This window comes from Temnothorax americanus, unplaced genomic scaffold, assembly GCF_048541705.1.
Source record: "Temnothorax americanus isolate GAGA-0224 unplaced genomic scaffold, ASM4854170v1 Scaffold286, whole genome shotgun sequence".
Classification (NCBI taxonomy): Eukaryota; Metazoa; Arthropoda; class Insecta; order Hymenoptera; family Formicidae; genus Temnothorax; species Temnothorax americanus.
This window is the reverse complement of record NW_027509428.1, coordinates 696-26,558: the sequence shown is the minus strand read 5'-3', so window position 1 is coordinate 26,558 and position 25,863 is coordinate 696. Positions and strand designations below refer to the sequence as shown.

The 25,863-nt window shown below is 33.4% G+C and overlaps 1 long non-coding RNA gene across 1 annotated transcript; it reads right to left on the bottom strand.

The window, feature by feature from the left end:
- Positions 1 to 2,005: 2,005 nt before the first annotated feature.
- Positions 2,006 to 24,328, bottom strand: LOC143899744 (uncharacterized). Its single transcript, XR_013257591.1, has 3 exons — positions 24,154 to 24,328; positions 5,350 to 5,421; positions 2,006 to 5,194 (listed from the first exon to the last, which is right to left on the bottom strand). It is a non-coding gene; the product is annotated as an uncharacterized LOC143899744 (long non-coding RNA).
- Between the last annotated feature and the right edge of the window lie 1,535 nt (positions 24,329 to 25,863).

Below are 25,863 nucleotides of genomic sequence, written 5' to 3'. Positions count from 1 at the left end.
GATCTACCACTTGTTACTTAGGTTTTTTCGAGGTATAATACTACCACTTTCTTTTTTTTTTAGGTAACAACATATACACTACTATACGTGTACTTGGCGCCTTTTTTTACTTTTTTTTAAAAAAGGTAATTTTGTGTGGATATCACGCCTTTTTGTAGTATATTACGTATTGTATAAACAGTATGTACAGGATAAAGCTATTTGGAGGTATAATACTACCACTTTGTTTTTTTCGAGGTAACAACATAACAGGGTAACAACATAATACATATACACTATTATGCGTGTACTTGGCGCTCATTTTACCTTTTTTTTAAAAAGGTAATTTTGTACGGATATCACGCCTTTTTGTAGTGTTACGCATCTTAATCTTATAAACAATATATCTTATAATCTCATAAACCGTATATAATACAAGGTATGAAGCTAAAAGTGTTACGGACTATTATTTCTAAAGAAAACAACAATTTAATATTTTGCTCAGTTTTTTAAAAATAATAATTTATAACCTTTTTAGTTGTACACCTTGTATATATTTTTCAATTTCAACATAAAACATAATCGCAATAAAGCATGATTAATGTTAATAAGTCGTTAACTGTAAAATTCTTTATTTATTTTTATTTGCGTGTCTTACTGAATGTTGTTCGCAACTGTATATGTACCGATATCTTCAGGTATCGATATTTTTGATAATTATTTTTACGTCAGACATAATTTTAATTCATCCAATTTTTATTATGTCTAAACATAATTTTTGTCCAATTTTTATTATGTCTAGACATAATTTTAATTCAGCGATTTTTATTATGTCATGACATAATTTTAATTCTGCCGCTAGGGAAATTTTAAGTCGATTTTTATGAATCAAGCTTGAATTCAATGTTTAGGTGTCCCAGGTTGCCGATGACGAGGTCCACATAGCGCGCTCTATAGTTTTCGGTGTCCAGGTGTATTAATACCTTGAATTCGATGGCCACGTGTTCCAAGTTGCCGATGACGAGGTCCACATAGTGCGCTTCGTAGTTTTCGGTGTCTACATGTATTAATATTTCGAATTCGATATCTACGTGTCCTACATTGGGTGCGTTTAGCCGATACTTTGCTAGCCTAGCAATCGTGAGCAGTCGCTCGTTTTCGCTCGTTTCCTCTTTTTTGACTTACTGGATTAAAAAGAGAGGAAACGAGCAAAAACGAGCAACTGCTCACGATTGCTAAGCTAGCGGAATATCGGCTGAACGCACATATTCAGATTTAAAGTTATTAATACACCTAGACACCAAAAACTATGAAGCGCACTATGTGGACCTCGTCATCAGCAACCTGGGACATCTAGAAATCAATTTCAAGGTATTATTACACGTAGACACCGAAAACTACGGAGCGCAATATGTGGACCTTGTCATCGGCAACCTGGGACACCTAAACATTGAATTCAACATATTATTACACCTGGACACCGAAAACTACGAAGCGCACTATGTGGACCTTGTCATCGGCAACCTGGGACACCTAGACATCAAATTCAACGTACGATTACACCTGGACACCGGAAACTATGAAGCGCACTATCTGGATCCCGTCATCGGCAACCTGGGATACGTGGACATCGAATTCAAAATATTAATACACGTAGACACCGAAAACTACGGAGCGCATTATGTGGACCTTGTCATCGGCAACCTGGGATACGTGAACATCGAATTCAGGGTATTATTACACCTGGACACCGAAAACTATGAAGCGCACTATGTGGACCTCGTCATCGGCAACCTGGGACACGTGGACATCGAATTCAAGGTATTAATACACGTAGACACCGAAAACTACGGAGCGCACTGTGTGGACCTCGTCATCGGCAACCTGGGACACGTAGACATCGCATTCAACGTATTATTACACCTGGACACCGAAAACTATGAAGCGCACTATGTGGACCTCGTCATCGGCAACCTGGGACACGTGGACATCGAATTCAAGGTATTAATACACGTAGACACCAAAAACTACGGAGCGCACTATGTGGACCTCGTCATCGGCAACCTGGGACACGTAGACATCGAATTCAACGTATTATTACACCTGGACACCGAAAACTATAAAGCGCACTATCTGGACCTCGTCATCGGCAACCTGGGATACATAGACATCAAATTCAAGCTTGATTCATAAGAATCGACTTAAAAATTCCCTAGCGGCACTTTCTGCCAAGCGTAGAGAACCTTGTTTTCCGTTGACTCAATATTTTTTATATATATACCTAATTTACCTAAATAGAAATCTTCCTCTGACCGATAAGTCTATCGACCTAATTTCGAAATACGCGCGCGATATCGAAACTGGCGATACCTGCGCCGCCAGCGTCGAAAAAGTGAAAGTGACGTTTCTCTGATAGATCGCGGCGTTAGGAGGAGGAGGAGTATCTTAAAAATAAATTTTCACATTTGGACTTTGCGTCGCAATATCTCCGCTCGTAAGGCACGTAGCGGAATATTATGAGAGAAACCCCCCCCTAATTGGACCCCAAGCTATCGATCAAGCCTACTTAGAACTTGATCCGTTCACTCGTTATCGAGATCTCAACATCTCGGGTACTCGCAACCCGTCGCGTCGCGTAAAAGAGTCACGGTCGGTCTCGCTCCGCGTGTACTTGGCGCGAGACACTACCGTGTCTCTTGATAAAATGGAATTATAATACAAATGTTCGTATGTAAATATGCGTGTATTATTATTATCCAGTCATGTCCAAAATTATTAGGCAAGCGAATATTTGTGCTTTATCCCATTCTTTTAACATTGCCATAATTCTTCTTTTTAATTGCATTTTTGCTTTTAAACCTTTTCTCTCTCCCTCCTCCCAGTAAGACCTACTGTTTAATGAGGTTTTGAAGTCAAGACTTTTTATGATGGCCAATATAAGAGTTTGACTTTATTTTGCTTAAATTATAATTATAATTTACTTTTTTTGTGGCCATGTGAGAGCATTATTTTGTTAGGAAAATAATTTTTGATATCAACTTTCAAAAAATTTCTCTACAGAAGACTATAAAATTTCTTCCATGATATAACTGTGTATATAGTGGAATTCATTCATACGCTGAGAGCTAATAATTTTGGACATAACTGTATATATGTACATACATGTATACGTAAATGTATGAGTGTATATGTGTGTCTGTATGAGGAACGTGTATACACACGCGCGCATTGACCAGCACTCATTCACTATACTCATATGTAATTTATCACGTTTATATTTTTATTATATATTTTTTATGTAACTCATTACGTTTATATTTTTATAATATATTTTTTATAATTTTATTACATGTTTATACTTATACAAGTGAGTTTTATTTCTTGTGCCAATTATTTCAGAAAGTATTGGTTTTTGGGAAAATGTATCAGGTAAAAGTTGGAGTGTTCAATATGGACCAATAGGGTAACTCCGGTATATACGCCGCAGTTAAAGGAAAGTTAATTTGTCGAGTACTATTGACTGTGTTTAAAACTAAAACAAATAATTTATACCAATAAAAACTTTATACTGTCTACTACTATAAAAAATAGAAATATAAAATATTCATTCTTTGTATTTAATAAGAAAAACTTTTAGAAACCTTTGCATTTTTGCCATATATCCCAGAGGGGTGGGTTATATAACATTTATGGGTGAAATATACGTCTTATAAAAAATTACAAATGTTTATAAATAAGGCAATAAAATGTTATAATAAATTATAAAATGTGTGTAAGAAGTTTATTAAGATATAAGAATAATAAACAAATTGTAAAACTGAAAAATTTTGAAAAGAAAATAAAAGAGCGATAGAGATGCATTAAAGATTATTGTTATACGATCCAAAAAAAGAAGGAAAAAGAACACATAAGAGATTTCGAGTTTTACAAAGTGTCCGTACCAGCGCGTAAATTCCGCATGCTAACTTGCCGGCGTATATCCTAAACAGGAGGGATATACAAGATATTAAGTTAAACAAAAAATACAAGAGCTATGTACTTGTATTTTGCTGTATTATATTATTTACTATTCCTCTACAGTTATGTATCATGAAATAACCATTAAACCTTTTACATTCTCTACAGTAATCATTTTACGTAGGTCGCAACACAAGATCGCGCTTCTTACTACGGTGAGAAATCGATTCAACTCTCACAACAGTTTCGTTAATATTAACAGTAAAGAACTGAAATTACAACACAATACTAGTATGGCATAAAGGCACATAACAGAATAATTGCGAGCAAGTACCTTCATTCCTTCTATTTTTTCTGACATCTGCGGCGTAAAATCTCCGCGGCGTAAATATCGGAGTTACCCTAAACGATCTTAGTAGATTTTGAGTCCAGGGCCCGTGTTGAGCCCATTGGCCCAGTAGGGCCCAACACAAGCACTGGATCCAAAATCTAATAACGTTTATTGGTCCATTCTAAACCCTCCAACTTTTATCTGATACATTTTTCAACTAAACTAATACTTTTTGAAATAATTGGCACACGAAATAAAACTCACCCTGTATAGATATGAGGAAAAAAAATTACTTAATTAAACGAGTTAGAAAGTATGTAATTTTAGTCAAAAGTACTCCAATTATTATATCTAGAACGAGAGATCCGCAAAGGTATAAGAAACTTGACGCCTTGCTGCAGCGAAAAGTGCAACACCCGCGCGTGAAGGAACATGTGCGCATGTTTTGATGTGGTCGCTAGGTTACAATACGCTCGATATGTGACAATAACGCTTTTCACGCGACTTTGTCTGACTGAAGAATCAAAAGAAGAACTTAATTGACTAATGAGCCTTAATTAAATATTAATTATAATATATGTCCATAAGATAATATACATGTTTAAGATAAGCAAATAAAAGATATAAAAATTTTAAAAATTGATGAGAAAACGTAGTGTATATATATTTCAATATAAATTATGATTTGTTCAAGAAATGGCATTAAAATAAATGAAATGTCACGAAAGATTAGGATGTAAGTATGCCTCTCTCCTCTCTGTCTTTTTCTTCTCTCTCTCTCTCTCTCTCTCTCTCTCTCTCTCTCTCTCTCCTTCTTTCGCACATGTTCCCTCTTCTCTCCTTTCTCTCCTTCTTTCTCCTTCCTTCTCTTCTTTCCTCCTCTTACTCATTTGCTTTTCAATCTTTCCTCAATCATTTCTTTGTTGACTAAAAGATAAGTCACATTTTTGCCAATTAATTATTTACTGTCGTAATAATATTGTATAATAGTAATAAATTTGCAATATAATAGTTTTAAATTTGCAATTAGTATATGGATAGTAAATGAGACGACACTTAGTTAGTCGGTGTATCTGACATACCTGACATCCTTGCTGCAATTCTTTGTTGGACATAGGCCGACATCTCACCGCCACTTTTACAGACTCGGACATCTAGAAATGGGAGAGAATTGTCTTTAATCCATTTAATATTCTATTAAAATATTACTATAATAGAAGTCCTGTTTAACTTATTTTTAATGTACAAAAGTAAAAGTACTATTTGTAGAGAGCTATTTCTTTGTTATAAAATCTTCTTTTTTATAGTAGCAAAAAGAAAATGCAAAATTACATGTAATGTAAGAAAAAAAATAGTATTATGATAATTATCAACTTGTATTGTTGCTTTATTTGAGCTATATTATAATGAAAGCGAAAGGTAAACATTGTATATTAAAAAGTACAATAAAAGAATTAATGAAAGTTGTAAAAAAACACGTAGAGAATAGCTAATATAATTTTAATATAATTTGATTAAAATATGTACGCAACGTATGCTTGTGTGTTATATTTTTACAATTAATAGAAATAAATGTATTTATTTTATATAAACAGTAACTTTTCAAATATATATTAAGTTATCTATTGTCTTTTTCTTTAAATAAATAAAATAAATTTAAAAACTTGAGATAAAATAATGCAACTGTTAAGTTATATACAGTGTGTTTAAAAAAAAGGGTAAAATATTTTAAGAAAATTTAGGGTAAACATCCCGTTTAGGGGACTCACCTCCGATGGCCTTGACCTTGACATATGTTGTCAAAGTCACCCTCCTGAGTGACCTTCAGAAGGTTTTAGTCGGGGGTCGTTTTTTATTAAAAAGTTATTAACAAAAAAAAGTTTGGCGACCTCATCGATTTCAATGACCTTGATATATGTTGTCAAGGTCATGACCCCGAGTGATCTTTAGAAGGTTTTAGCCTTCGCTCGCTATTCGTTAAAAAGTTATTAACAAAAAAAGTTTGGAAAATATAACATAATAGGTGCATATATAGGTTAGTTGACGCGCTTTAAACACTTAAATACTTTTAAAGCACGTCACTAACCTACATAGGTACGATTTACTGCTTTAAATGTTGTGTTTTGGTAAAGCAGCGACTTTTTTGCAAAATAAAGTATTCTCTGCTTTAATAAAAAGACTTCAATTTATCAACAATTTACTGCTTTAAATGTTGTGTTTTGATAAAGCAGCGACTTTCTCGCGAAATAAAGTATTCTCTGCTTTAAAGAAAAACGTAATATAATATAATATTAGTAATATAATATTAGTCGTTTATGCCTCTCAGTACATAAAATAATTGCTATATTTTCAAAACTTTTTTTGTTTATAACTTTTTAATCAAAAACGACCCCCGACTAAAACCTTCTGAAAGTCACTCAGGGGGTGACCTTGACAACATATGTCAAGGTCAAGGCCATCGGAGGTGGGTCCCCTAAACGGGATGTTTACTAAGCCAGGTCAACGAAAGCGGTCTTTTCAACAAGTTCGGTTGCACCACGATTTTCAATAATTATGGCTTTTTACACCAAGAAATGGCAGATATTTATTTTATGTATGGTCGTGCTAACGGTAATGCCCTAAAGCGCGTCTGTTTAAAAATAAAAATATCAAATACAAAAAAATATATTTAAAAACAGCTTATTTGCGGCTCCATGTTTATTAAGACTTTTTAACTTGTTTTTGGGCATACTAAATTCCCTTAAAATATCTTACCCTTTCTCCAAACACCTTGTATATGTATATTATAGTCACCAATCGAACAAATATGTCTCTTTGAGGTATCTTATACCTCGAAAAAACCTAAGTAACAAGCGGTAGATCTTTATATCTCGAAAAATCTCGAAAAAATCTAAGCAGTAGTATCTTTATTTCCGAAAAATTATAACCCAAGTGATACACGTCACAAAATTATGTTACCTTATATATCAAAAAGAAGAGTCGCGCTGCAAGTGATCTATTACAATTACAAAAAAAAAATGATATTTCTTTAAATTAGAGCGCCAATTACAGAGAGAACATGTATATTGCCTTAAAAAATAATTGTTGCATTACTTTGAAAAATCTTTACATTGTGTCAATTAGAAAAGAATGTATGATAACAATTTTATAAGATTAAAAAATTTTATTTAAATTTAACAAGGAAATACAAGATATTTAAATACAAAGTTTACATGTGTATTTTTTAATGGCCACAAAGAATTACAGAGGTAACAGTACAAAATAAAAATATTTTATTAAAATACATAAATTTTTCTTGTAAAAAAACTTGGCGCTGCTAGACCTCGAAATTTTAAATAAATAAGGACAACAATAAATAAAAATAATTCAGAGAAGAATGCGATGGGAGTAATATTAAATGATTATCAGCGTAGATGTGGGAGTGAGTGATATATGGGTGTGCGTGACGACGCGGACGGCGGATAATGCGGCTTATAATTAAGTATAGAATAAGTTTATTTATTTATTTAAAATTTCGAGGTCTAGCAGCGCCAAGTTTTTTTACAAGAAAAATTTATGTATTTTAATAAAATATTTTTATTTTGTACTGTTACCTCTGTAATTCTTTGTGGCCATTGAAAAATACACATGTAAACTTTGTATTTAAATATCTTGTATTCCCTTGTTAAATTTAAATAAAATTTTTTAATTTTATAAAATTGTTATCATACATTCTTTTCTAATTGACACAATGTAAGGATTTTTCAAAGTAATGCAACAATTATTTTTTGAGGCAATATACATGTTCTCTCTGTAATTGGCGCTCTAATTTAAAGAAATATCATTCCTTTTTTGTAATTGTAATAGATCACTTGAAGCGCGACTCTTCTTTTTGATATATAAGGTAACATAATTTTGTGACGTGTATCACTTGGATTATAATTTTTCGGAAATAAAGATACTACTGCTTAGATTTTTTCGAGATTTTTCGAGATATAAAGATCTACCACTTGTTACTTAGGTTTTTTCGAGGTATAATACTACCATTTTCTTTTTTTTAGGTAACAACATATACACTACTATACGTGTACTTGGCGCCTTTTTTTACCTTTTTTAAAAAAAGGTAATTTTGTGCGGATATCACGCCTTTTTGTAGTATATTACGCATTGTATAAACAGTATGTACAGGATAAAGCTATTTGGAGGTATAATACTTTGTTTTTTTTTCGAGGTAACAACATAACAGGGTAACAACATAATACATATACACTACTATGCGTGTACGTGGCGCCTTTTTTTACCTTTTTTTTAAAAAGGTAATTTTGTACGGATATCACGCCTTTTTGTAGTGTTACGCATCTTAATCTTATAAACAATATATCTTATAATCTTATAAACAATATATAATACAAGGTATGAAGCTAAAAGTATTACAGACTATTATTTTTAAAGAAAACAACAATTTAATATTTTGCTTAGTTTTTTTAAAATAATAATCTGTAATCCTTTTAGTTGTACACCTTGTATATATTTTTTAATTTCAACATAAAACATAATCGCAATAAAGCATGATTAATGTTAATAAGTCGTTAACTGTAAAATTCTTTATTTATTTTTATTTGCGTGTCTTACTGAATGTTGTTCGCAACTGTATATGCACCGATATCTTCAGGTATCGATATTTTTGATAATTATTTTTACGTCAAACATAATTTTAATTCATCCAATTTTTATTATGTCTAGACATAAGTTTCGTCCAATTTTTATTATGTCTAGACATAATTTTAATTCAACGTTTTTTATTATGTTATGATATAATTTTAATTCTGCCGCTAGGGAAATTTTAAGTCGATTCTTATGAATCAAGCTTGAATTCAATGTTTAGGTTTCCCAGATTGCCGATGACGAGGTCCACATAACGCGCTTTATAGTTTTCGGTGTCCAGGTGTGTTAATACCTTGAATTCAAAATCTACGTGTCCTACATTGGGTGCGTTCAGCCGATACTTCGCTAGCCTAGCAATCGTGAGCAGTCGCTCGTTTTCGCTCGTTTCCTCTCTTTTGACCTGATGGATTAAAAGGAAAGGAAACGAGCAAAAACAAGCGACTGCTCACGATTGCTAGGCTAGCGGAGTATCGGCTGAACGCACCTATTCAGATTTAAAGTTATTAATACACCTAGACACCAAAAACTATAAAGCGCACTATGTGGACCTCGTCATCGGCAACCTGGAACACGTAGACATCGAATTCAAGGTATTATTACACCTGGACACCGAAAACTACGAAGCGCACTATGTGGACCTCGTCATCGGCAACCTGGGACACCTAGACATCGAATTCAACGTACGATTACACCTGGACACCGGAAACTATGAAGCGCACTATCTGGATCCCGTCATTGGCAACCTGGGATACGTGGACATCGAATTCAAAGTATTAATACACGTAGACACCGAAAACGACGGAGCGCACTATGTGGACCTTGTCATCGGCAACCTGGATCACCTAGACATCGAATTCAACGTACAATTACACCTGGACACCAAAAACTATGAAGCGCACTATCTGGATCTCGTCATCGGCAACCTGGGACACGTGAACATCGAATTCGAGGTATTATTACACCTAAACACCGAAGACTACGGAGCGCGATATCTGGACCTCGTCATCGGCAACCTGGGACACCTAGACATCGAATTCAAGATATTAATACTCGTAGACACCGAAAACTACGGAGCGCACTATGTGGACCTCGTCATCGGCAACCTGAGATACCTAAACATCAAATTCAAGGTATTAATACACGTAGACACCAAAAACTACGGAACTCACTATCTAGACATCGTCATCGGCAACCTGGGACATCTAGACATCGCATTCAACGTATTATTACACCTGGACATCAAAAACTACTAAGCGCACTATGTGGACCTCGTCATCGGCAACCTGGGACACCTAGACATCGAATTCAACGTACGATTACACCTGGACACCGAAAACTATGAAGCGCACTATCTGGATCCCGTCATCGGCAACCTGGGATACGTGGACATCAAATTCAAGGTATTAATGCACGTAGACACCGAAAACTACGGAGCGCACTATGTGGACCTTGTCATCGGCAACATGGGACACCTAGACATCGAATTCAACGTACGATTACACCTGGACACCGAAAACTATGAAGCGCACTATCGGGATCCCGTCATCAACAACCTGGGACACGTGGACATCGAATTCAAGGCATTAATACACGTGGACACCGAAAACTACGGAGCGCACTGTGTGGACCTCGTCATCGGCAACCTGGGACACGTAGACATCGAATTCAACGTATTATTACACTTGGACACCGAAAACTATGAAGCGTACTATCTGGACCTCGTCATCGGCAACCTGGGACACCTAAACATCAAATTCAAGCTTGATTCATAAAAATTGACTTAAAAATTCCTTAGCGGCACTTTCTGCCAAGCGTAGAGAACCTTCTTTTCCGGCAGCGGTAGTAATAATAATGTAAGGATACGAAATCTCTCCAGATAAACATGAAGCAATTGACTCAATATATATATTATATGTATACCTAATTTACCTAAATAGAAATCTTCCTCCTGACCGATAAGTCTATCGACCTAATTTCGAAATACGCGCGCGATATCGAAACAGGCGATACCTGCGCCGCCAGCGTCGAAAAAGTGAAAGTGACGTTTCTGATTATGACGTCATCATATAAAACGTCGGCGTTAAGCGGAGGAAGTATCTTAATAAAAAATTTTCACATTTAGACTTTGCGTCGCAATATCTCCGCTCGTAGGGCACGTAGCGGAATATTTGAGAGAAACCCCCCCCCCTAATTGGACCCCAAGCTATCGATCAAGCCTACTTAGAACTTGATTTGTTCCTTCGTTATCGAGATCTCAACATCTCGAATACTCGCAACCCGTCGCGTCGCGTAAAAGAGTCACGGTCGGTCTCGCTCCGCGTGTACTTGGCGCGAGACACTACCGTGTCTCTTGATCTAGGAAAAAATCGATTCTTTATTGCAATTTATTCTTATCTTTACCTATATCTCAAACCTTCCACAATTTTTAAAATATCAAGCGCATTGATAGATATAGGAGAGACCGGGGTAAACTCGACACCGGGGCAAACTTGACACTAGCCTTTTTGCCAATTTAAATCTATCGTAGAAACTTGCCTTTTCTACTGTAAATCCGTCTTTATGTGCCAGTATTGTCAATGGAATTTGGTCACATTCTGAGTTGCGGTGTAATTTTTAGCGCGACATAAGCGTTTTTGATGGCAAAAAGTAATTTTTCTGATCTCTCAAAAATTTCTACTCTTTCATCGAGTTTTATTCTTGCGAACCTATATGTAAGTGATTTTGATGGCAAATTTGATGCTCTATACGAATCCGGTAATAGTTTTTTCGTATTTTCAAAATTTTTATGTTTCTGGAGTAACAAAAGTGAAAAACGACGTTCGGGGCAAAGTCGATACCACGCCATTTCATCGGCTCCCAATAACAAACGATGCTTGTTATGCAGTCATATGGCTCATGACAAATGTGTGCGCACGTCCGATCGCGAATTTACTTGCGTAAATTGTTTTTCAGACATGAGTTTAGTTGAAAATAATTAAAAGTTCAACAATTTATGTTCTCATTATTTCCAATGAATGTTTTTTAAATACACGATAAACAATGTATTTTTAGTTTTAGACAATAAAAAATAAGTTCCAGATCAAATTGTATCAATGAGGCAAAGTGTCGAGTTTGCCCGGCATTTTTCAATTTGAAAATTTGTCATCGCGTCACTTTTCCTTTTCTAGGGGCAAAACTAAGCGACGTACAGCAAAACTTCTTTAAGCAATTTTGTACCTGAAGAAACACTCTTTAAATGTGTACAGTTGAATTTTCTTGAAAATTTTAATTAATTGTTGAAAATTGTCTTTCAAAAATCGTGTCGAGTTTGCCCCGGTCTCCCCTATCCACTTAGGCAATATATAATGTTCTCCTTTATTATACAGTTTAATTTACAAATTCTTTCTTAACATTTCTCTATTTTTTATTCATATTTAGAAAAACTTGTAAGAATCATAAAAATATAAAGCATTGTTAAAATGCTTGCATTTTTTTTCACATTTTAGAATAATTTCTTTTTTACAGAAAATTTCTTTTACCTTTACTTATTGTCTTAAATGTATACATATAAATAACCTTTTAATTTTACTCCTTTCTAATGACTTATGATATTTTCCTTGCACTTTATTTTTGAACAACCATTATTCTAGCTCATCATCTTTTAAATGACAGGTTAAAGAATATACTATCTATCCATTATTTAATATATGTAAGTGTATTAGATATTGCGTGGTAACACACATCATTTTTCTTAATTAATTTTTTCAGAAATTTTACATGAGAAATATTGTCAAATATTGCGTAGAAATACTCTTTTTATTAAGATAAAAAGCACTTGGCATTTTTTAATATATTTTTAACGTCTTTTTCTAGACTTATCTATACATCTACAGAACAAACTATTATTTTCTGTTCATCTACAGAATGTTTCCGAAGGTATTTGTACTCACGTTATTTTCGCTTACAAAAAATGTGCACAAAATATGTTACATGAAAAATCGTATGGATAAGTATGGATAGCGTGTGTACAGAGGAATTTGTAATTAATTCTTTAAAATAATGTTTTGGAAAATAACTGGTTGAATTTGTAATAAAGTAACTCTTAATTAAAATATAAGAAAATTTCAAATTTTTAAGAAAATATTAGATTACAGTAAGCGCGGTATTCTGAAAAATAAAGACTTTTTTACCAGTATTTTAAAGTGCTCCTGAAAATTAGTTTTATTAAAAACTAATATTAACTTTTATTTAAGATGAAAATGTTAAAATTTTTTCTATTTTTTATACTTTCGGTAATATTTGTTCTGAATAAACTAATTTTTATTTAAAAAGGTGTTTTACCTCCCCTAAACATTGGACATAGATTTCTTATTTTAATGTATTAAATTTATAATTAGGGTAACTCCGGTATATACGCCGCACCTAAGGAAAACTTAATTTATTGAGTACTATTTCATATGTTTAAGGCAAATGAATTATACCAATAAAATCTTTATACTGTTTACTACTATAAAAAAATTAGAAATAAGAAATATTTATTCTTTGTATTTAACAAAAAAAACTTTTAGAGACCCTTGCATTTTTACTATATATCCTATAGGAGTGGGATAAATGATATCCATAGGTAGAATATACGCCTTATAAAAAATTACAAGTAATGTTTATAAATGAGGCAATAAAATGTTATAAAATAAATTATAAAATGTGTGTAAAAAGTTTATTAAAATGTAAGAATAATAAACAAATTATAAAATTAAAAAATTTTAAAAAGAAAGTAGACGAACGATAGATGCATTAAAGGGGAGACCGGGGCGAAGTCATCACTATTTTTTTGGTGCCAATTTTTAACAACAAAACAAATAATTTTAGTAAAATGTTGTACGTATCACATTGTAAAGAGTGAACCCTTGGCTACAAAATTTATACGGATATTTTTGGTCTACGTCGCTTAGTTCAACTGGTATAGAGTGAAAACGACAAAGGTGCAAAAATTTAAACGTCAGCTCTATTCTGTCATCTCTTAGCACCACGCAGTACATATTATCCAAGTCCTCGCCGGAATCCGACCACTGCTGCTTCTTTGATTTTCGCCGGAAGCCTCCATGATATGGCTTGATACAACTTCGTCCCAGACACAAGTTTCAAGTTTGGTCGCTTATAAAATATTAGAAATCAATGAAAATAAAAAAACTTCATTGGATTCGTGTTCAGCATGCATTACTCTTTAGAATCACTTACTTTGAGATTCGGAGACACAATAATATTTAAGATATTACAAATTTTCGACGCGCAACAAATTTTACTTTTGACCTCCGAAAACACGTTTGGCTCGATAAGAATCATAACATGGCACATAATTTCACTAAACTCCGTTGGTCACGTGGGCACCATAAACCGCGTTTACAGTATTAATAGCAAGTTCACACAACATACAGATTTCGAGATAATTGCAATGACGACTCCGCCCCGGTGACGACTTCGCCCCGGTCTCAAACGCCCCTATCATAAAATAACTATTAAACCTTTTACAATCTTTACAGTAATCATTTTACGTAGATCGTAATATATGATCGCGCTACTTACTACATTGAAAAATCGATTCAACTCACGACGGTTTTGTTAATATTAACAGTAAAGAACTTAAATTATAACACGATACTAATATGGCATAAAGGCACTTAACAGAATAATTGCGAGCAAATACCTTCATTCCTTCTATTTTTTCTGACTTCTGATGAGGCGTAAATACCGGAGTTACCCTAACATTTATAATAAACATATTAAAAGCTCATCAAAATCAAAGGAGGACACTTCCATTTTGCATCCTTATAGGGCTATTTAATTTAACTTCTATTCAAGCAAGTTCCGAGTTAAGTGCAAAATAAAATATCATATGGTATATATATATATATATATATATACATATATATATATATATCATATGATATTTATATTTGATCAAATTAAATTAAATTTTTTCTTCTTTTTTTTTCAGCAGAAATATTTTATAATATTAATGACTTCCGAATTAAAAATAACAAAAATCACACAGTTTTTATTTTAACAACAGTACAAAAATGCAAGAATACATATGTATAACGTAAAAAAATAAATACAAGATTTTATTTTGCACTTAACTCGAAACTTGCTTGAATAGAAGTTAAATTAAATAGCCCTATAAGGATGCAAAATGGAAGTGTCCTCCTTTGATTTTGATGAGCTTTTAATATGTTTATTATAAATAAATAAATATATATATATATATATATATATATATAATATAAAAAAAAAATATATATATATATATATATATATATATATATATATATAAAAATATAAAAAAATAATATATATATATATATATATATATATATATATATATATATATATATATATATATATATATATATGTAGGTCCAGAGGTATGTTCCGGGACTGTTTACGTTTTTTGAAATGTACAGTCCTGGAATATAACGCATATATATGTAATCAGATTCAAAAAACTGTCCCAAAAAATGCCGTAGGACATCAATTTTTTCCAGGACAGTCCTGGAAACTGCCAAATGTCCCGGAATATACCGATATCAAAAATAAAAGTCCCGGAACATACTTCCAGACCTACATATATATATATATATATATACAATATATACATATATATATACACACTGGGCAACAAAATTATCGCAACAAAAATTTTCGTCAAAAATTTGCCCAATTCAAATAAGCACAACTCCGCGAAAAAATGTCATATCTGAAAGTTTTTTTTTTTCATTTTAAAGGGTGAAGTCTGTACTTTAAGAAACCATTGTTCGATTTTGAATTTAGCCTCCCCCCCTCCCGCCGTTTTTCCAAAAGTAAGGACGTGTTTTTTCTCCGAAAAATTGCATATTTTGACACATTCTACAAAGTAGAATGAATTTTTTTCGTAACTATCATAGCAACCATCGTAAAATATAGACTTTTCCCTGCAAATTAAAAAAAAAATAAGTTTGTACGATTTTTTTATAGTACTAACGTTAATACTGTTATTTTTAATGTTATTTTGTTGTTATTTGGAAATTTGTATTCAACATATTATTAAAAAAAATAAACAAATATTTACTTTTTAAAATTTTTAAATAAATAAATCAAAATAAAAAATATTAATTTTTCCTTCAATTTTCTCAAACAATCCGCGTTTTGCTTTTTATTTTCGAATATATTTTCCGAAAAATATCAATTATTTACATTAAATTTACAAAATTGATGATAAAACCACAAAAAATGTCATATTAAATCGAAAAGTTAACATTTTAAAAACTTCATAACTCGGAAACCACTTCTATTCCAAAATTGAAATTTTCAGGGTTGTTTAAGGATATAATAAAGTATATTCCTTGAAAATTTCAAAAGATTTTGAGTTGAAAGAAAAAAGTTCTGGCTATCTGAAAATGGCGATTTTTTGAAAATTGATCGGCTTTAGATGGCCATAACTTAACGAAATAAAAGCAATCAAGCAAAAAGTGGGTAGATTTTTTCAGAGTATACCTGAACAAAAAATATTAGCTGCTGATCAACCCTCTACTTCGAAAACTGTAGATATGACAGCATTTCAAAAATAAGCAAAATTTCTCTAAAACAGTGGTTTAGTTAGCAGCTCGCCGTGAAGCCCGACTTGAGTGTAAACCAATAACAAATTTTTTCCTTAAAAGTAAAGGGTTTACAGAAAAAAATGCAGCCTCAAACAAGTCTCTAAGTTATATAGAAGCTGAAATATAAATTTTTGAAAATGACTGAAAAATCGACTTTTTTCAAAATTCAAAAAATTCTCCAGCGGCCGGATTTGATCGAATCGGGCTCAAATTTTCAAAATCATCTCCTTTTCTAGTGTACTTTCAAGGAAAAAAACGGCATCAAAATCGGTGACCCACCCCCGCAACCTTTGGTCGAAAAGTAATGGATCTACCCATATATATATATATATACGGTTATATAAAAATATGTGTCAAAATTTATTGATAAATTTAATATTCCATTTACCCTAAACAATTGAAAAGGCATAGTAGGGGAGCTAGCTCCATTTTTTCGTGATTATTTCGGTACTTATGAAACTTTTTGTGATGATTCAGAATGTTATTTAATGATCAAAGCTCCGGGGACTGACAAAAAAGTGGGGCGCTTTGGGTGGTATAGCCACTCACTTGTGCAAAAAAATTTTTTTTTTCAAGTCATTTCGGTATGTCAGTCATTTTGCACCATAATTCTTTGATATATTCTATGACTATTTGCAAATTGACTGACAAAAAAGTGGGTCGCTTGTGGGTGTAGGGCCGCCCAAAAAAGTCATTTCGGTATGTCAGTCATTTTGCAACATAATTCTTTGATATATTCTATGACTATTAGCATAATTGACTGACAAAAAAATGAGTCTCAAAACCCTCATAAAATATTGTAAATTCCACAGTTTGCGACTTATGAATTTTTTCCTTTTTTGAATTCACCATTGATGATCATCAGGACTCATTTTAATTCTTATTGTCTTTCCATTATACTCAAATAAATAATTAAAAGTACAGCCAAATTTTGTCACATCTTTTTCACTCCCGGAGCGGTCCGGGTCATGTAACAAATCAAAAGGGGGAAGGAGAGAAGGATGATAGATAGGCCTCTCCGACGATTCTCTCGCACCTCCGACACTCCACTAACCGAATTTGATTGCTGGGCGCCAGACGCGTAAATTCGCGTCCGCGAAATTGCGAGAAACTAAAGAGAGACGCAAGACGAAATAAGTTTGGTGTGCGAGGAATCGGCTAGCTCGACCTAATAGCAGGGCGGGGTTGATGAAAGGCAGCGCGATATCCGGCGGGGTGACACATAAATCATTAACTCAGTCAGTTAACAAATGAAAAGTAACATTTATTGTAGAATAACTTTCGGAGAAAATAATACGGGTCAATCCGGCTTCCATTAAAGCAAGAATTACGTTAATTTAGTAAACGCGCAGAAGGCGCCGTTAAGATAATACTATAAGTACATTGTAAACTGAAGCCAATATCTTTTTTTATGGTCATTTATTATATAATCAAAACAGAAACATTAATGAAAAATAGCTGCATTGAATCATCATCATAAAAAATAAATAAAAAAACTAGGAATCTTTTTCTTCTTCTTCTTTATCACAATCATTTAGGTGATCATTGAGGTGATCATGATCATTTAGGTATTTCTTTAGTAAAAACACGTATTTTATTGTCATCGTCACGACCACAAAAAACACATTTAGATGCCATAGTTTATAAAGGTTATAAATATAAACATAAACATAACGTAACAACGTAACGTAAACATTTTTGGGCGGCCCTACCACTCACAAGCGACCCACTTTTTTGTCAGTCAATTTGCAAATAGTCATAGAATATATCAAAGAATTATGGTGCAAAATGACTGACATACCAAAATGACTTGAAAAAAATGACATTTTTGGGCGGCCCTACACCCACAAGCGACCCACTTTTTTGTCAGTCAATTTGCAAATAGTCATAGAATATATCAAAGAATTATGGTGCAAAATGACTGACATACCGAAATGACTTGAAAAAAAATTTTTTTGCACAAGTGAGTGGCTATACCACCCAAAGCGCCCCACTTTTTTGTCAGTCCCCGGAGCTTTGATCATTAAATAACATTCTGAATCACCACAAAAAGTTTCATAAGTACCGAAATAATCACGAAAAAATGGAGCTAGCTCCCCTACTAGCAAACACTTATACATTAAATGCTTTCCTAGCTGAAGATAACCGCGTCCAAGTCAAATAATAGATAACAATAGCTATCTTCAGGTGGGAAGGCATTTATGACGTCGTTTGAACAACCTTTCGGACAACCTTTTCCGCGACTATACTACAAATACCCTGCTATATGAAGTTGCACCCTTTTTAGTATCTCAGGGCATATTGTTCTAGCATTCTATTTGTTAGACGTAATATTGGTGATTAATGTGGTTCATGCAGTACTTGCAAGTCAAATAGGCAACTATTCTTATTAGTGATAAATAAAGGTGCCTTTTCATGCTGACGCTCAACGCTCATTTTTAGCGGAAAAAAGGTCGCATGACCACACGTGACGCCGGCGTCAATTGAAATTCATGAAAAGGAAAACAGCGTCAAAATTTCGGCGTCTTCGCGCTGCTTTGGCTTTGACGTTTAAAGCTGAGAAAATCCAGCTTTCTTTGCTTGACGCTAGCGTCAGATCGAAATCACGTGATCTCGCGATACGCTGAAACTGGCTGAAACGAGCGTCCCATGAATTCGCACCTTAAGTGTAATTTTTGTCAGTAAAAATTAGCATATAATTAGATTTATTATTTATGACATCTTTAATGCTATACAACCTCTACGTAATAAAAATATTGAGACGAAAGTCACATCTTTTACTAGAGTTGTGAGCCCTGTGAATATATGTACAACAGCAGCGCGGCAACGTTGCAGTCAGCTGAGTCAGCAGTTTTCGTCGTCGCGATCTACATAACCTGTATACGTACAAGCGATACAAGTGTGAAATATGAGCTGGAGCAAGCAGCCTCGACGTAATAAGGGACGTTTCAAGACGAAACAAAAAATTGTGTGTGTGTGACAGAATCTATTCCTCCGTGCGCTATATACTCATCAGCTGACACGTGCGACGTTGCCAAGCTGCCGCTAGTGCCGCTCGAGTCCAGCCATCAGTTCCGTGTTGTCGATTTACTCATCAAAAATTACGTTTTATTATTATATGGTACGGTCAATAAACTCGAGCTTCGTATAGTATCTTGCAAAATGTTTATTGCATCGTTTCATCAGTTTTTGGTTCGTTTATCTACTTCTGAAGTATTGCAATTTTTGCAGCATAAGCGCTTTAGCCTCGTTTTTCGGATAAGGGGTCCCCCCACCGCGTTAAATTGGCAAAGTTTACGGACATATATCTCTGGAACCAATCGGTGAAAAAATCCGAAATTTTACAGACACACTCGAGGAACGTTAACCTTTCATGTCATATCACATTTTCCGGGCTAAGTACATATGATCTAAATGCATGAACCACCTTAAGAATTCAAAATTATGTTTCTAAAGATTAAATTTAAAACTTTATGAGCTTTATATTTATCTTATATGTTTAATATTTCATGCGTATTAAAAGCTTACAATACTCTAAATTGTCAGATAGAATTCTGTATCATGTAGATACACAAAAAAATGATACATAAATATACACCAGTACCTTATTCTGTAACTCTAACGACATTATCGTTAAGAGCTACAGAATCGATGCACAGAAATTATAACAAATAGATAGCTAGACTTAGCAACTAGGTATAATAAATAATGAAAGCTATTAATTGTATGACATTTAGCATATAAATAAAATACGGAGTTGTTATCAAATATCTACTCATTAAAAATATTGTTGTGAAACCTTTTTATTGGATATTCCATTTGTACGTCAGTCGACCTTTGCGGATAGATTGACCTTGAACCTAAGGTTAAAATGTCTGGCTCGTGACACCACCGTCCGTTCTTATCAGTACGTAAGTGTACTCGTATAGCATGTGATTGTATATGTGTATTCAGACAAACATCGAAATGTATTAAGGGATGCTTAATATAAAATTATTTCTCCGACTAAATAGATACTAAATCGATTACTAATGATTCATTAGAATTTTACTCAGAGTTACCATTATAACTTTTCAGAAAATGGAATTTTTAAGATAAAATTCTTGTTGTTTGAAAAGTTATAACGGTAACTCTAATTGTAACGGTAATTAGTTATATATATACATATAACTAAGGTAATTATTTAGTAATACGGACCACCCTCCGATGACCTTGACCTTGACATATGTTGTCAAGGTCATCCTCCTGAGTGACCTTCAGAAGTTTTTAGCCGGCAGTCGTTATTTGTTAAAAAGTTATTAACAAAAAAAGTTTTGAAAATATAGCAGCTATTTTGAGTATTGAGAGGCATAAACAACCAATATTACGTTTTTTTTTTTAAGTAGAGAATATCTTGTTTCGCCTGAAAATTGCTGCTTTATCAAAACACAACATCTAAAGCAGTAAATTGTTGATAAATTAAAGTTTTTTTGTTAAAGCAGAGAATACTTTATTTCGCGAAAAATCGCTGCTTTACCAAAAAAAAATTGCAGGATGAAATAATAGTATACATATATTATATAGGGCGAAATTTGTTTAAAAAAAAAAAAAAACACTTTTAACGAAAGAATTGATGCTTTCTTTCGTATTATGCGTTATGCGTAGAATGTATTCGCTGTAAAATTAATACACATAGGCTGGATTCGGGGAGCGCGCTATTAGCGCTATTTGCTTGTTCTATCTTTGTTTTACACTTGATGAGTGATAAAGACAAAAAGATGCAATAGCGCTAATAGCGCGCTCCTCCAATGCAACCAATAATAAACACTAATTAATTACGAGCACTGTCTAATTTATTATGTATATATATATAAACAAGCTTGTAATGCGCGCCACGAACCCATGTGACAACTCGTCTCGCGTGGAAAGTATATGCGTGAACTATTTCGACATATATATTAGTCATTTATGCCTTCCAATACTCACATATATTCAATATACAATTTATCAATAATTTACTGCTTTAAATGTTGCGTTTTGGTAAAGCAGCGACTTTCTCGCAAAATAAAGTATTCTCTGCTTTAACAAAAAAAAACGTAATATTAGTCGTTTATGCCTCTCAATACTCAAAATAACTGCTATATTTTCGAAATTTTTTTTGTTAATAATTTTTTAACAAATAACGACCGCCGGCTAAAAACTTCTGAAGATCACTCAGGAGGGTGACTTTGACAACATATGTCAAGGTCAAGGTCATCGGAGGGTGGTCCGTACTACTAAATAATTACCATAACTAATTATAATATAAATGCATCCAGTACTACATTGAATTAACTACTTTGAGTTAATTCACGAGGAAACGTCTCCGTTTACAAAAGTAATCTATGATTAAGCAATTCATTTGAAAACTAAACATATTTTACAAATTATTACATATATGATACAAATATTAACAATAAATATTTAGGATATTAAACACACAATAAAATTAAAATATCTTAATTTTTCAATTCTATAAGAAAATTTTTTTTTATCTTTTTCTTTGTAATGTTTCACTTGTCATGTGTTTTGACTTTTGAGGCTGTTTTACTTTTCTACGATGTAATGCATGATTGTATTATATAGGCAAATTATGATTGTGGAGTGGAGGGTAGATACGTGATGACCGCTTGACCGAGTAAAGCCTAAAGTTTGACCTAGTCATGGGATCTTATAATACCGCTTTCATTTGCTTGTGAAACAAAGACGCCGAGAAATGTCATAATATTCGTACTCATACACATTTTTACGGAATAATTGTTTTAATTACAAAGAATTATTATTATTGTACTCTCTTTTGTATACAGGATACATATAGTGTGTATCACATAAGTGTTTTTTCCGAAATTATTAAAAATAAAAAGAAAATTCTTTTTATAGTTTTTATGGTTCTTTAGAGCCTTTTAAATGACAAACAAAAGTAACGCCGCTAGTCTCTCCGAAAAGATACGAAAGAAACGATACTCCAATTGGGATTCTTTAACTAATTTTTAATCAATTTTTCTATAAAAAATTTGATTGTATGCACTGTTTTTTTTAGACTTTTTTAATTTTTAATATTAAATTGAGAATCTTAAGAATCCCCTGATATTAAATCTTGAGAAATAAGCCTTTAATATAAACATTTTTAATTCTATTAATTTCTGTTACTGAATATTTTTTTATCTTTTTTAATTTTTATAAAGTTTTTAATGTATTTTTTGTGCATTAAGGTATTCCTTTCACGGATGAGGAGCGTATTTTGTAGGCGCTTAAGCAGGGCGTCAGCAAACTCTTGTATATTGCATTAAACTTATATAAAATCATGTTATAATTGATTATTATGTTTAATTATAAGAAAAAAATGAAAATATTATGTGTATTTAGAAATTTTTTATTTTTCGGTAAATTTTACTGTTAGAACAATATGGCAACGCTGCGCTTTTCAGGGCTCCGATTGTAAATGTGAAGTTGATAACAAAAGTGTCAATGTAAGTGTCAATTTCATTAATCAAAGAATATTGTGACATTTTCTTTTTATCAAAGAGAGATTTTATAATAATAATGAGTGATAAGAAACATAAAGTAAGGAGTAATGTGGGCAAAAATAAGGGACAAATTGTGAAAATAAAAGTTGATAATAACCCGTACGTGATGAACTGAAGTATGACATGAGTGCACAGCTTGCAGCGTTGCCAAATACGTCCTTGAAAGTTGCCATTAAAAATATTCATCTATAAACCACATTTCAAGTCAACTTTTAACATAAATATTTTGTTTAAATATTCGGTGACTCTGTATTTTTATCGGCACTATCGAAAGTATAGAGTTTAGCGAATATGTAGCGCAGTTAATATTTAATATGTTAACATATTTGATAAACAAATTATTACATTGAAATGTGGAAAATAGACTTTTTCGATAACGTCACATATAAAATATCAAATTTTCAAAGTCATAATTTTTCTTTATAAGTTCGGTAATGTGGTTTAATTTTTTTTTAGCGTAAATATATGCATTTTAACTTTCTCGTACCAAAAAATCAGTTAATTCTTAAGACTTTGGTGTCATGAAAGGAATACCTTAAGTCAATAAAAATAAAAAAACGAAGAAGTATTTTAAATAAATTAAAAACAAATAATAAACCTTGCTTTTTTATTATACTAGACATCACAGACGCGCGCTTCGCGCGCGCTATTTATTAGCTTTAATATTACACACAACTGTCAAAATATGCTATGACAGCCGCTCACGAAGTTAGCGCAGCAACAAAATCAATCAGCATCGCGGAAAAGAGCCAACAAAGCAATTCGAGACTTTCGAGAAGACTTCGAGAGATGCGAGTATCGATTTAACATGCCTTTTTTTAAAAAGGAAAATTGAAACATTTTTCTAAGTTAGAACTTCATTATGATTAAATAAGGTTTTTTTTACCAATCTATAATTCTGAATTTAAATATGCTATTTATTAACTCGAGAACTGTCAAAAATTCGAATATTTTATCTAAAAAATTAAGTTCTAAGCGAATCAAAAATTCAATCTATAAATGATGTTTTGCGTCTTACAAAACAACTATTCTATAATTTAAAAATATTTTTAACGTTAGTCTTCTACAGTTTATTGACACTTACACCGATGATGAACTCTCTCGTAACTTTATATTAGAAAACACAGGCACATGACGTTTCGCCGCACAAAAGTCGAATCGGAACCGACTTGAAACGATATACGACAATGTGTACGGAATGATGAACGCGTTCAGACTGACAACGCCACGCAGGTCGAAGCGTCGCGACGCCTCTGTTGTGGGCGTCATGGCTCATATTGAATTCGAATCGTTGCAACAGCGCGCGCGTATTTCTATGGACGCTCTGATTGGTTGGTCGATAGCCGCTGTAATTCAAATCTGTTTAAATCAAATAAAGTTGGCTTACTTCAGATAAAATACACCATTACGTTATATTTTTTCTTTTTGGATTGAGAGAAAATGTAGTTTCCAGATATTGAAAAAAAAGAGAAAAAAAAATGTTACGAGAAAATACGAGAAAATATATATAAGGAAAAGATAAACATGTAAGTTAGATATATTTTTTACAATTGTTTGAGAGACAAAATAATTAAATGTTTAAATCTAAAAAAAGGAACAAGGGAGGGAGGGGGAAGGAGAGGGAGAGAAAGAAAGAGAGAGAGAGAGAGAGAGAGAGAGAGAGAGAGAGAGAGAGAGAGAGAGAGAGAGAAAGCATTTATTTATTAACGCGCCCTGGGATTGTATCCCCTCAGGCGCACAAATTGATACATCAAAAAATACCCTTCATAATAATAATTAATACTCTGCGCTCTGTTTGCATAGGAACATGGGTAAGCACGAGTGTGTGTGTGTGTGTGTGTGTGTGTGGGTGTGGGTGTGGGTGTGGGTGTGGGTGTGGGTGTGGGTGTGGGTGTGGGTGTGGGTGTGGGTGTGGGTGTGGGTGTGGGTGTAGGTGTGGGTGTGGGTGTGGGTGTGGGTGTGGGTGTGTGGGTGTGGGTGTGTGGGTGTGGGTGTGTGGGTGTGGGTGTGGGTGTGTGTGTGTGTGTGTGTGTGTGTGTGTGTGTGTGTGTGTGTGTGTGTGTGTGTGTGTGTGTGTGTGTGTGTGTGTGTGTGTGTGTGTGTGTGTGTTATACAATAGCACAGCAAAAAATTCAGCATATTATAAAGCAGAGACAGTCGCAATATAATTCATAAAGCGCAGAGATTACCAAAATCAATATACAAAGCATAACAGAGAGTACAAGATCACGCAGTAAAATCAAGCAAAGGAGGTTTCAGTATAGCTCAATTAGGATCTACAAAGAAAATACTAAGAATCCCAAAGCTAACATGCCGGCATTACAAGAAAGATAGCAAACTGCCACAAAAACGCACGTACGCGTGCGCCCGACAACAAACCAAAGCAATCATGTGGTAATTCATTTATGTTATGGTGACTTGAAGTAAATCAGGGTGCCCCAGAATTCAGCTGTGTGAAGTTGGCCCCCCCACTACTGAAAATTCAATAATAACTATAACCATTTGTTTGGTGGTCGTTTGGTGGTGTTTGGTAGTCCATTCCCGACGTTTGGTAGTCAAAGCTGTAACTAATAATGCGAAAAAAAACATATGCGCGTGAAGTTAGCCCCCCTCTTGTAAAACTCGGCTTTCCAGACTGCGTATTATACATCATTTTACCTGTACGCATTCGTTTGGTGGTCGCGTGCTGACGTTTGGTAGTCTATTCCCGATGATTGGTACTCAAAGCTGTAACTAATAATGCGAAAAAAAGACATATGCGCGTGAAGTTAGCCCCCCCTCTTGTAAAACTCGG